The sequence below is a fragment of the Lepisosteus oculatus genome, chromosome 5 (genome assembly GCF_040954835.1).
Source record: "Lepisosteus oculatus isolate fLepOcu1 chromosome 5, fLepOcu1.hap2, whole genome shotgun sequence".
Classification (NCBI taxonomy): Eukaryota; Metazoa; Chordata; class Actinopteri; order Semionotiformes; family Lepisosteidae; genus Lepisosteus; species Lepisosteus oculatus.
Genome location: NC_090700.1, coordinates 50,765,539 through 50,779,757, shown reverse-complemented (window position 1 = coordinate 50,779,757; position 14,219 = coordinate 50,765,539). Strand labels below are relative to the sequence as shown.

Sequence of the window (14,219 nt, the reverse complement as noted above, 5' to 3'; positions counted from 1 at the left end):
ACCATTTTCACAATTAATTCTGGTCAATACTTAGTGGAGAAGGGTTTTCACAACAAGATCAAGTTCAATAACATTGAAGGTCTTCAGTCCATGTTGATAGACTTCCAGGCAGTTCTATGTATACATTATATGTATAGTACTGTATAGATAATTTATTCTACAACAGTACAGTGGTGCAAGCTGCTTAAATTCACAGAGGTGGCATCAGCCAAAAACCTTCTACAGTTGTATATGAAAATCTATTAAAAATATTGTATAGTCAGCACTTTTGGCAATGAATACCAGGTTACAGTGGCAACCAATTATGTGAGTGGAGTCAATGCATGTTTACGTTTTCAAAAGAATATTAATGCACTGCCTGGTGTCTTATGCTGCTATTATAGTTCCAGCTTGCCATGACCCTCACACCAGTACATGCAGCTTCCTTATAATGGGCAAACAGATGTGAATCAAAGGACATCAGACCCTTACAGCTGTACTACCTTGCATGAAAATATAAACTACTGGTAACTGGTAATTAAACTAGTAATTCAAAAGAAGGTTATAAAGAAATATAATCTGTCATGCTATGTGGTTTGTTCACAGAAGAATAAACAATTGTAGGAAACGGTTTGTAAAAATAAAACAACTCCTTTAGAATCAGGGATTGATTTTAAGTGTAAATGCATCATATGATAAAAAAGGATAAACATAAGAAGAGCATAAGAAGAAGAAAAGCATAAAAACAATCAACATTATCCAATGAATACTGTATATACATTATTCCTCGACTAAATATGAACTGAAACCAAAAATGTGAAGCGGACAAAGAGTATACAGTATATTAAACTTAAATTTGTTTTAGTACCATAGTTGAGATAGCATACAATATATATTATTCAACAACATTCACATACCAACATTCATACTATTCATCAAACGTCTTTCCTAACATATCTAACATAACATGTATGTTATCTCAAGGTTACATTATGTTCATGCAGTCCATGAAGTATTTATGTGGGTTTAACAACTCTGTAAGTCAATTCTAGGTGACTACAGTTCGGAGTTGGGAAATTGCATCCCAACTCATTATACAATTTAGGCCAGTTATTTGTACTGTGGACGTTTTTATAATTTCATAATTTTTGTTCCAACTAAGTGAAGGGACCATGTAATTGTGTTTGGCAATTTGACATAAAAATAAGTCATACAAATCCATTCAATACATTCTGCTATTCACACTAAATCATTGTTCTTTTAACTTTTTACTTTTGCTCTTAATTGTAAACATCAAAATGTCTCTGAACATAGTAATTGTCATACCAATAATTTTCAGGAATGTTCACATATTGTTTTCAGTGCTGTTATTTTACCATGAAACTGCAAGACATATTTGAGGATAACAAATAGACTAGGTTAGAAAATCTGGGTTCTAAAAGATTGTAGACATTAGAAGATGGTGCAGCACTCAAGATTCTTTGATCAATCTTTATATTTTAACTGTTTTTTCCACAAAGGGTAATTTAAAAACTGACATTAAATTTAAATTTACATGAGTAATGTATCTGAGGCCTTTTACATTGCCCTCTAAATTTATGCATACCCATGATGAAATAGGAATAAGAAAGATCAAATGACAGAGAAATTTATAGATTGGATAATGTTTCTTGCTCATAAAAGTCTAAACACATTAAACAGTAAAACTAATAGCATTGCTATTGAGAAAAGTCAAATTTGTTCTAAATAATTTAAATCCAGAAAACACAAGAGTCACATCAATTTACACCTCTGTAGTTAATATTTGATAAATCCTCCTCTGGCAGGGATTACACTTACTAGATGCCTCTTGAAGGGTGCTATGAGGTTCTGACACATCAGAGGGAAAATGTCTGAACATGCCTCCCTATAGAATTGCCCCAAGTCCTTTAGACCCATCAGTTTCCATTAATTAACTGTCATGGTGAGATAGATTTACAAATGTTCAATTGGATTGAAGTATGCAGATTGAGATAGCCAGTCGAGAACACTTATTTGGATTTAATTTTATTGAAAGAAAAACTTAGAGGTGTGAAAAAATGTGACATTTATAATATCTTTGTAAATGAGGCATTATCCAAACTGTAACTGCTACAGTATACAAAGTCTTTTCATATTTCATTAGTGGTATGAATATGACTGGAGGGCATTGTATATTGTAAATGGTCAAACATACAGGGAATTTATGCTGCTTACTCTTAGCCTCCCTAATTACCAAAGATAACAAGAAATAGCATTAAACTAGTAACATTATAGCAACAGCCACTGCACCTAATTTCTTACCAATGGGTCTTGCTTTGATCATTCTAGCTGAATCCTGTCATATATAATTATGCCTTATTATAATGAGACACCACAATGTCCACAACAAAAACCTTAACAACAGAGTCTGCGTGCCTAAAACTTTTCAATTGAAAAATGTTCCTTCTTACTATAATAAAACTGTAGGCAGGGCAGTGTAATGAAAACTATAACTAAATAATTGGTAAATAAGAGATTGGCAGTTTCTATCTACATCAAATTGACAACATTTAAAACTTTGATTACATACCCTCTAATTTCTAACTAAAGCTGCATATTGTGGCTTCCCTGGTGCAGAAAAGACATAACTAATGGGAATTCTAGACTACATAAACAGTGTCTCCTAGCTATTATTACTGTATATCAACATGTATTTCCAGAAGGTAATCATTTCAAAGAACACAAAAGACAAGTACTGTACAAAAAAAATAGATTTTTAACCACATCATAACTAGATAATCACTGATTAAAATTAACTTCAGTGCTAAAAAGCTTTATTTTTTAATTAATAAGTTAATTCTGGGACTGTAGTACAAACTAAGGGATAACAAAGGGAAGAAATAAAACAGAAAAACAAGGCTTATGATTACAGTATATTACAGTACACTACAGGATATTACCACCCAGTGATGTCTGATGAAGCTGATGTTTTTTAATTACATCTTCACCTGTCAGTTAAATTGGGTTTTAAAGGCACTTCAAAAAAGCCATATTTTCTCTTGAAGATTTCACTTATTTTGTTTTGGCACAGCCATCAGGACAGCAATGCATTCAGAAATCTTTGAACAGCTACTTTTTTACTATATGTAATAGTATGAAGCAAAGAGTATTTTGGAGTACAACTTTCTAGTGAACAATTGGTGAAATTGAAAATTCACCCTTGATAAATTGTCCCGAATTTATTTTTTTACTTAGTTTTATCAACCAAGGCTCATCCTATATATCTTTTTTTCTTGGCTTTTTTCTGCCAAGTCAAAATCTTTAAAGATTTAATTGGCAACGTGATTGTTCCGTACAGTGTGACAGATTCTCAAAGATTGACATCTCAGCTCAAGCTCACTGTTATTTTCAGTAGCCTAATTGCATATATCTAACAGTTTGTCAAAAGTAAATATCATCTTAATAGTTATTTATCTTTGATTCCAATTCTTCAAAGCCCTCGTGATATTTTAAAAGATGATAGGAAAAAAGCTGCTGGGATGGGAGGAGCTGCTGGGTGCTCCTCCGCCAGCTTGTATTGGATAAAGCAGTTAGAAAATGGATGGACAGGTAGGAGAGAAACCACATCTGCACTTTTCCTTTGCATTCCTTTGCATTCAGTAATAAAGTAGTAATCGATGGATCATACTGTACATATGTCATCCCTAAAAAAACATTTGCCCCTGTACCCTAGGCAACGTTTCCCAAACTGTGATCCCAGTGATATCTAAGACGAAGTCTGGAAATTATTTTACCCAACATTTGAAATCAGCATCAAGCCATTTTCCCAGATTGCTGAACTTTTTTTTTCTGAGGATCCACTTTCAGTATATGATCTTATTAATTAATTGCTGAAATAATTCAATGTTATAATTTTATATTGCTAGAGGAGATATCATTGTTAGTCATTATTTTGGTGTTTGCTAAGATTACTTGTGGGTGTAGTTGCATATCCATTCCACTGCTATTTTAATCTCTTTAATTTAATAATGATTGTTTGTGTTCTATATATATTATATGGTATATACTGTACATATAGTTCAGCTGCCAAAAGTGTGAGACAAAGCTAGATTGCTCATGGGCTAGGTTATTCATAAACTCATCTTCACCTAAGATTTTAAAAAAATCTCTGTATAATTAAAAAATATCTTGCTGAGAATCAGCTTGCTCAGCATTCCCTGACACAAAGAGAGGTTTTAATAATAACCCATTTTTGTCTTCAACTTGAGAGCTATGGTAGCTCTCAATAGTACCTTATGCTACTTATGAGGTACCTTTTCTCTTTCGAATTGTACAAGAATATTTGGAAAAAAATCCAAATACTAGATCTCATTAAACATAGCTATTTTTAAAAGTAATTGACATACTTTCACGTACAGTACTTTATCACCTTAATCTCCTTTTAAACATACAGTACAAGCATTGCTTTCCTTTATTAACAGTAACTTCCACTAACTAACAATGTTATGTAAGTTTTTGCCTTCTTTTAAGAGACAGCTGGACAAGATCCTTGGATCAATTATATACTAGCAACTAACCAAACCAGATGGACTGAATGACCTGCTCTCATTTGCAACCTATCTTGTGTTCTTATTTTCTACAAATAAAAATACAATGTGAAAGTCATTTGGATAATTTTTATAACCTTGCATTAATTATACTCAAAGAAAAACATAATAGCACTAAAAGTTAATTGTTGACTACAAAATCTAAATCTATAGGAATGAGAATACACCACAAATAATACCTTGTATTTTTTTACTGCTTGGCTGTTTACCAATGTTTTAGTTCCTCGGCCATTAGAGTTAATTCTCCAGCAGGAGGAAAGTAATCAGCAACCATGCATATATTAAACAATGACTTTATTTTCACCATTTACTGACAAGCTAAAATCTACATAGTAAAATAGCAATTAGCAGCATTATATTTGTAGATTTTTGGGAGGTATTTCAATGACATGCTCCAGGTTCTACTAATATATTTTGGTTCACAGAAGTTATTGTATAATTAGTAAGTTTTTGACGTTCTGATTATTTAATAATTCTTAAAAGCAGTCAAATCTACTTCCCTCCAATATTTAATGCAAAAATATAAAAAAAAAATTTACAGTAACTATAATATACCCTGTATACATGAGAAAGAATGTTCCTGTTAGTGTTATACAGTATATATATAATATATATAAGATGAATTTGACTGACAATAGATGTCTTTTTGATTGCTTCCCTCATAGTTCTAAACCTTCTCTTTATTTTTATCTTGGGATATTTCTCCTTTCTTTTCTGAAATACAAAAAAATGAAAGTGAGAAGAATCACAACAGTTAGAATACACTGCTGTTCAGTCGAGAAATACCTTGAAATAATAACCAATAATATCTTTGTAACCATCTTTGTTCGAGTTTAAATTCTCAAACTTAGAATTTCTATCTTAGAATAATCTGTGATGGAGCAATGATGGCGAAGGCAGCAGACGTCTTTTCTCCTTCCTAGGGTTTCGTAAGTGAATAAAGCTGCAACCTTTACCATTTTTTGGCATCCAGTGAAAGTGATTTCCATTGTAATGCCTTCATTTTCAATATCTCAGTCCATGAAAAATCAGCATTTGCTGCTGCTTTTTCTGGGAGTGAAAAAACCCAGAAATCAAAGTGTATATGGTTCGTTCTCCCTCTTCACCCAAAGCTAGGTTTTCATCTCACGAATGGAAAAAAAAAAGAACAAAGATTTTTTTTCCCTAACTATTTTTCACTTCTGCTTTTATAAACTTGCTATTTGCTTTTGCAAACTTGTATAAGTACTTCTGCTCCGAACTCAAGTCCAAAGGCTTTCTTAATGGCCCAATTTCAAACATGCATAAGAAGAAATCCAACACAAAACACTGGCATCTTATTCAAAGCAAACAATAGTTACTTTTAGATTGAGCTTTGAATCCAGTTTTTCAAACTTGTCACGATATTAGTTCCCCCTCCTTAAGGGTGCTCCAGCCCTTTCACTCAAGACTGTATTCTATGCACCTGCTCCCTATTCGCAGCCCACCTTAAAAGCCAGGCGCTGACACTCATCCGGGCTCTGCATCTGATTTCCATATCGTGCGAGTCCGGGACCTGGAAGCGCCTGGTCCCGTTAAGGTTTTAATCTCGGTTCCCGTTCCCGTTCCCGTTCCTGTTCCCTGTCCCCTGTCCGCCGGTTCCGACCCGGCCTTCGTGTTTTTAATTCCTTGTTCTGATGGATCTCCTGGTTTTGGACTTACCCTTGTGTTTTGGATATTCCCTAAGGACTACTCTCTCGGATTGTTCGCCTCGGCCACACCTCCCCCGTGCACCAGCGCACCTTGGACACGCCCCCTCGTCTTCAGCCCCGTTTTCCTGCATGACGTTTCCCTAGTGTTTCTCCACTCCTCCGGACTATTTCGTCCGCATAGGGTGCGGAAAGAACTGTTCGTTACAAAACTAGTGTTAAGCATTCATGATGTCAGAATGCTTTGTTCTTCAAAATGATTAATATGTATCAGTCTAATTTGTGTTGAAAACACTATACAGTAAGTCTTGATGCTGATACAGAAAAACTTGTATTGCTTTTCATAGGCAAAATATTCCTATTAGCAAGTCCAAGGGGCAAGAGAAAGCAGCAATGTACAGTTGCTGTTCTATATAAGTGGCTTAAATAAATTAACCAATTCTAAATATACATATATGTAATTCAGAGCCAACCCCGTGAAACACAGTTAAATTAGTTTGTCAATTGTAACTGAGATGTATACTTTACAAATGTAATAGAAGCACATTTTATCGGATAAATGACCAACCTATGTTGTGGAGATGAATACATTGCTCTGCACTGTAATAGAATCACTTTCGTGTACAGGAGCACTATGTGATCAGACAATCTAAATGACATGCAACCATTTACATAAACTGTTCTTATGGAAAACAATGTCATTAGATTACATTGCTCATGCAAACAAACTGTGACTGACAGATTAAATGATTTCCCACTTCAGATCTTAACTAATTCATTAATAATTTGTTTATTTGGGTAATAGTTTAGTCAAGTGTGACCTACAATTCTACTCATTTATAGAGCTGATTATTTAAAACCAGTAATTTTCCAGCTAGGAGTCCAGATCCCCAGTCACTATGCTATAATGTTGTCTAAAAGGAACCAAGTTGTTCCTTTCCCTCCTTTTTAAGTAAGCTTCCATATGACTACATTTTTGCAGTTTTTTGTTGTTTAGTGTTCAACCAAAATATATTGGTAGAACCTGGAGCATGTCATTGAAATACCTCCCAAAAATCTACAAATATAATGCTGCTAATTGGTATTTTACTATGTAGATTTTAGCTTGTCAGTAAATAGTGAAAATAAAGTCATTGTTTAATATATGTATGATTGCCATCATAGCTCCATCACAGATTATTCTAAGATAGAAATTTGAAGTTTGAGAATTTAAACTCGAACAAAGATGGTTCCAAAGATATTATTGGTTATTATTTCAATGTATTTGTCCACTGTACAACAGTGTATTCTAACTGTTGTTGTGATTCTTCTCACTTTCATTTTTTTGTATTTCAGAAAAGAAAGGAGAAATATCCCAAGATAAAAACAAAGAGAAGGTTTAGAACTATGAGGGAAGAAATCAAAAAGATATCTATTGTCAGTCAAATTCATCTCATATACATTATATATACCGTATAACACTAACAGGAACATTCTTTCTCATGTATACAGGGTATATTATAATTACTGTAATTTATGTATTTTAGATATGTTTGCATTAAATATTGGAGGGAAGTAGATTTGAATGATTTTAAGAATTATTAAATAATCAGAACGTCAAAAACTTACTAATTATACAATAACTTCTGTGAACCAAAATATATTAGTAGAACCTGGAGCATGTCATTGAAATACCTCCCAAAAATCTACAAATATAATGCTGCTAATTGCTATTTTACTATGTAGATTTTAGCTTGTCAGTAAATGGTGAAAATAAAGTCATTGTTTAATATATGCATGGTTGCTGATTACTTTCCTCCTGCTGGAGAATTAACTCTAATGGCCGAGGAACTAAAACATTGGTAAACAGCCAAGCAGTAAAAAAATACAAGGTATTATTTGTGGTGTATTCTCATTCCTATAGATTTAGATTTTGTAGTCAACAATTAAGTGCTATTATGTTTTTCTTTGAGTACTTGTTTTGTAAGAAAGTATGGCTCATTACCTTACACATATTGCACCAACAAACTAAAGATAGTGTTATGTTGAATTTAAAAGTCTTCTGAATGTTTATTTTTATACAAGGAGCTAAGCAAGACATCCACCGGAGACATGAAATTGAATATCGATTTCAGGGCCTTTTGAACTGAGAACTTAATGGTGGAAAGTTGTGTATCCCATCACAAATGCCACCCCACCCCTGGCTAAATCCTCTTCGATTTCCTTGCACTCCCTGATTTGAGATGCACCAACTGTCCTGCTGTTATTGATCAAATAATCAGAGATAAAAGTGATTAATTAAATATTGACAGTTCCTTTTGATTCCTTGATGTGAATGTACAAACCAGCCAAGCAAATAATTCTATGATGTGGGCAGCCATTGAAGTTTGAGAATCTGGTGTGCTGTGATGATAACAGTCTTTCAGTCTATTCAACTTATTAACGTTATTAAAAAGCTTTTTATGACTATTTTTCTTCTGCTTGATTTTTATGTTTTCTTTGTTTCATTTTCAGCACGGGAAACAAAGGTGGTGGCAAAAAATACTTTTTGAAACAATACTTCAATACAGGGATTCAAATCAAGATTCAATGTTCAGACACCTACGATAAGAATTTGTGAAGTATTAATCAAGCTCTGCTGGTGTAGAATTCTGTGATTATTTCTCAAAGTTTTGTTTGAAAAAATGTACCATGGCAGAAAGATGAGCTTGGAATGGTGTCAAGAAACACTGGAGGATGTGGGAAAATTGAGGAAATGATGGAACTCTACTATGGCAAAAGTATTTAAACTACAGTATTTACTCACTATTTTAGCTTTTGTGAAATGTATTTTTTAAAAAATACTTGTTAATGAATGTATTATTAATTTTAGGAGATTTTTGGATTTTCTTTTCTTTTCTTTTTATTGCATTCCCTACCGTGCATACTATCCAGCCATCAATGTATGATGATCGATATTTGTGCTGGAATCATTAGTGAAAATGAAAAACAATCTGAATTGAACCAAAAAAACAAAAAAACAAATATGACTTCCTTTCAAACATGTTTCCTTCTAAAAAAGAGTGCATGATTTTTACTTCTTTCAGATTGTTTGAAAAGTATCAAGAACACTCACACCATTAAAAAGTAAGGAGAACACTTCATGAACAATAATACCTTCAGCCTTTTGTTTATCCATCTCTACTTAAGTAATCAATATGTTTAACAATTCTCTCCAAAACTATCTAAAAAAATAAAGATTATTTTTATTTAGTTTGTCTTTTCAGTCATTTGCAATATACTGTATATAACTATTAAATTAATTTGAAGCTTACGTTAGAAAAATAGACATAAAATACATTTATGCAGGAATACTATTCTCTCAAAAACATATGGGCACTAGAGAGTGAAGTGAAGGATTATTCCTGAAGCACCAATTCAAAACAATAAAATGGTGTAAAAAAATGCCCTTGAACTAAGTGACACGTAATCTAAATGCAATTTCAGTTTTATTTGCGAATATTTTATTGTCTTTGTCTTGGCATACAAATCTACTTAAATGCCAATGACCAGACCTGCACTGCAACATTTTCTTGTAAGGTATGATCAAACCCAGTGGAATAACCTTTTACTAAAAGCAAGCTATGTTAATAAGTAAGCTATATGAATAACTCTCCATGAGTTTGTGCAATGAAAAGATGCAACTTATTTGCTTCATCTTTCTGCCTGTGGCCATCTATAACTATGGTAAATTTAATCCTAAGGCAGTTTCAGTGCCTCTGCATTTATTATTCCAAACTAATTGCTTCAATAAGATAACTACTCCTTGTATAGTCCCACAGTTTTACTACTGCAGCGTGGTAACATTTAAGGGTGTGCTATGATGAAGGAGTAAATGAGATGGTGTGCTCCTAGGCAGTTTTCAAAATATTCAAGAATGCTTTGAAGAGATATCTCATACTTCTTACACACTGAGCAAGATGGTATTACAAGATGGAAGTACAAAAACATTGATAAATTCTATTGATGGAAGGGGAAAATACTGTATGTATTTATAAATAAAATGTAAACTTAGTAGTAAGGCCAGAACTCTTCACAGTGATAGATGAAAAAATAATAAAAATAAAAACTTGTGTAGTTCAAACCAGCTGAGGGTAGTTTCAAGGTTAAGGAAAGGAAATTGAAAGAACAAAAGCATCTTGTTTGAAAGTGTTTTCTTTGAGCTCCCTGAGCGGCAGATTTGACTGTTTGCTCAGCCCTTGTGGGTAATGTCTTTGCCAGTGCACAGATTATACTATCTTCATGTACACACGGTTGGCTAAATCCTTGGGAGGGTGGAATTTTACTGTTGCGCCTGCTTTCAGTCCTGGGGCCTTCTCGGAGTGGAAATATTCCCACTCTCAGCAGCATCAGCTCCGAGCCATCTAGAATGAACACTTTGGCTTCACTATTCTCCACACTCCACAATCCCTAGGGCACTTCACAGTGGAGAATTTCCATTTGCTCAACACAAGCACTGTCAAAGCATTCTATCACTCCCACAAACTCTGAAAACCTAGGTGAGGTTAGAACAGAAATAGTTTTCTTTTCTTTTATCCAGCATACACTCTCTCTCCCAGATTCCCTGTAATTAATGTATTTATATTCTTCCAGACTTATTTTGATGTCCTCTCAATACCCAAATATTTCCACCATTTGTCACATATTTTATCTACCCTAGAATTCAGAGATAACACAGGCAGTCAAACTGTGACTTGGAAGCCTCACCTGGTTTGTAGTCGGGCAGGTCTGGTTTGTAGTCTGGTTAAGAGATGGCTTATCAATCCATTTACTGAATCTGAATTCATGTCCTGTACGCACCACTGTTAGCATATAATCTAATCTTATCCTGTCACCAAATTTCATATCACAGAAGCCATTCTGCAAATGTAATAAACATTTCCTTTTAAATTGCTCACATTCTGAAAAACATTGATGTAGCATTAACATCGTTTAAGCAGAGCTCAAATATTTATACAGAACAGGTTATACGAACTTTATAAATGCAAAAAGAACATTTCTCAGAGTGCTGCAATGGGGAGAAATAAACTGAAAGCTCAAATTACATCTGTCCAACTCAGCTGCCATAACCCACAACTAATCCTAACATAATTTTTCCAGATTCCCATATATACCACAAGTCACTCTCTTCTCTTCCTCATTCATTTTGCGTCTCTCCTCCACCCCATCTCCAGCTTTGCAGCTAGCCTTTGGTCTCCTTTTCATGGAGCATGGGGGTACTAATCTTTGCGTCAAATGGCCAGGTGATTGGCCATCATCCGGGTGGGTTAAGCCATGTTTTCACAAACTCGATAAATTATTCTACTTTCCACACAATCTTTGACTGTCCTCATTTCTTATGAAATATTATTATTATTAGTTTTGTGGTTTTAAGTCTGGGTTGTCCAAAAATCACTTTTTTCTATTTTAAGAGAGGTTGAAATCTTCTTTGAAACTATACAGCCTAGCTGTTTTAAGTCAGGACAATTCCAATGCACTATAGTCTTCAATAAGAACTTACATTACTTCTGGGTGCTTTTTGAAATAAAAAAATGTGTCTTTTATTTAAACCAAAATATTGTATGTATCACTAATTTAAAGAGAGAAAAGTAGCACACAGACATCTGAGTTACAGTCAACAAAGTATTTTTACAGTTTAGTTTGTTTTTCAATCACAGACATAAGTGGATATTTTATACTCTCAAGTGAAAACTTTAGGTGTCAAATTGGAATGTTTTGTGTGATAAATAAGAAATCTGCCTGACTCAATAACATTGAATCAAAACTGTGGGGAAGCAGCGTAAGGCACGATGTGAGAATTGTTTTTTTTTTTAATAGACTAATACAACTTCAATATTTTTCTCTTGGAATAAGCATAAGATTTCTTTGGCATCAGACACTACCAGAAACACTTGATGTGCTCTTCAGCACAGTTCTCTAAGAAAATCAATCAGCAAAACACTTTTCTTTGAACAAGAGACAGCATTTTGAAAATCCAGTTGAACTAATTATGTACAAAATGTTTTAGTAGTTATTTGTTCTCTAACACTACTTAATTTACACTTTTCAATTACCGGGCATTCATAAGGTCATTTTCAATGCCTTCAGTTTGTTTTCAGATGAGGAAAAGGTAGTTATTACTGCAGGATGCTGTTCAATACAAGAAGCAACCAACAAGCAATATCAATAGATCTTTGAAGTTTTGCACAGAATTAATGAAGCATTACATCTGAGTGCTGATTTGTTTTTAAATGGCATGATAAATACTAATGCAAAGGGATATACTTCAATGACCAAAAGTAACTCAGCAATGTGAGAGAATTTTAGATCTTAGATGAGTTTCCATAAATGCATTTCTTGTATAAAAAACAGCAGTAATTGTCTTATCATATTCATATTCAATATTTTAAAGGATATTCATGAGGTGCATTTAAATTGTAGAATATATCTAAAACCAGCAACAGAACTATTTACAAACTGTATCATTTTCAACTACTTAATGTATATTTACCAATCTTAAACTGTATTACAGTTATTGGTATGCGTTATGTGGCTTTTTTTGATCATTTCTAATTAATGATGTAAAGATACTGTAAATTAATTTATTTGACAGACATGGGTGCCCTCAAAAATATTAAAGATGTTATTTTAACCTTGTTGGAAGGTGTACTCCAAGATGGTTTCTAAAATCTGCCACTATGGAGATCTACTGAATTGGAAAATGATGCTGATAAATTTGATTCCAGTCTTCAGAAGCTTGTAAAGTCACCCTTCAGCTCAAGCATTAAGGATGCCATGAGCTCATTAAGAAAGGACTCTGTAAGCTTCCCAGAGTATACTCTGTAATCTTTAATTCCACGCTCCCCGGCCACCACGTGATGTAATTAAGTATCCAAAGCCAGTTTTCATGGTATGAGAGTCTTTTTTCCAAAATAAGGCGGCTTAGAGTTCCTGATAATTACTTCATTTAAGAAAAAAAAAATCCCTGTAATTAAGGGTGCTTCATCAGGCCTAGGAGACTGACAGGCCTAAGTCTCTGGCCTAGTGGCAGCTCAAAGCCTGCCTCTAAATTAGTTACATCTCTAATCAGGAACGAGCACTTTTAATGGAGCTAGAGTAGCACAGCTGGGGACCCGGCAGATCCTCTTTAATTAAGGGAGCAACAATTAATCAATTACTCATTTATAGCTGGTGGGGTAATTAATCAAAATTTGTGGAATTTAATCTCTTTTTTGTTATTCAGTTTATACATGAATGTTGATATGTTTTTTTCTTCCTTAAACCTTATCATATTGTAGGAGTTACCACTTGAGGTTCATTTGACTGCTTAAACAAAAAAGTGTAAGCTACCAAAAAAACATGGCAAGTTTATTTAAGCCTTACAGGCTTAATTGATATAACATACATTTTCAATGATTCTGGAGAACTGCAGTATTGAAGTGTGTCACCTTCATGATTTTGAATAACCGCAGTTTCAGAGTGTGGCACTTTAGTGATTCCGTACACTTGCTGTGTTGGACTATGTTACTTTGTTGATTTTAGATAATTATAGCGTTGGAGTCCACAGTGTCCGCAGGACTCCACAGTGCTGGAGTGTGTCATTTTAGGGATTTCTTTGAAGTGCAGTGTTGGGGAGTATTTCACTTTTTAGGACTGCCCCGCACATTATTGTACTAGCAGCAGCCAAAGTAGTTGTACTGGAACTAACAGCAGCACTAGTAGCAATAGAACTCCAAGTAACACTCAGTGCTTTGGTTACATCTACATCTCTCTGCTTACTCAGTGTTTGCAGTTAATTCAATTCAGAGAAAAAAATAATATTTCATATGATTAGAATTAGAAACTACAACTGTTCTGCTTTGGGTCAGCTACCTAACATTTACAAATACTTCTGAATCACGGGAAAAATCACAAGCAAGCTTAATTAAAGTGGCTTACACAGCAAAAAAACATAAATCAAGCACATAGC

At 33.9% G+C, this 14,219-nt stretch overlaps 1 protein-coding gene across 5 annotated transcripts in view; it reads right to left on the bottom strand.

The window, feature by feature from the left end:
• Nucleotides 1–14,219, bottom strand: part of lingo1a (leucine rich repeat and Ig domain containing 1a) — a 489,573-nt gene that overhangs the window by 68,839 nt on the left and 406,515 nt on the right. The gene's annotated exons all lie outside the window — the stretch shown is intronic.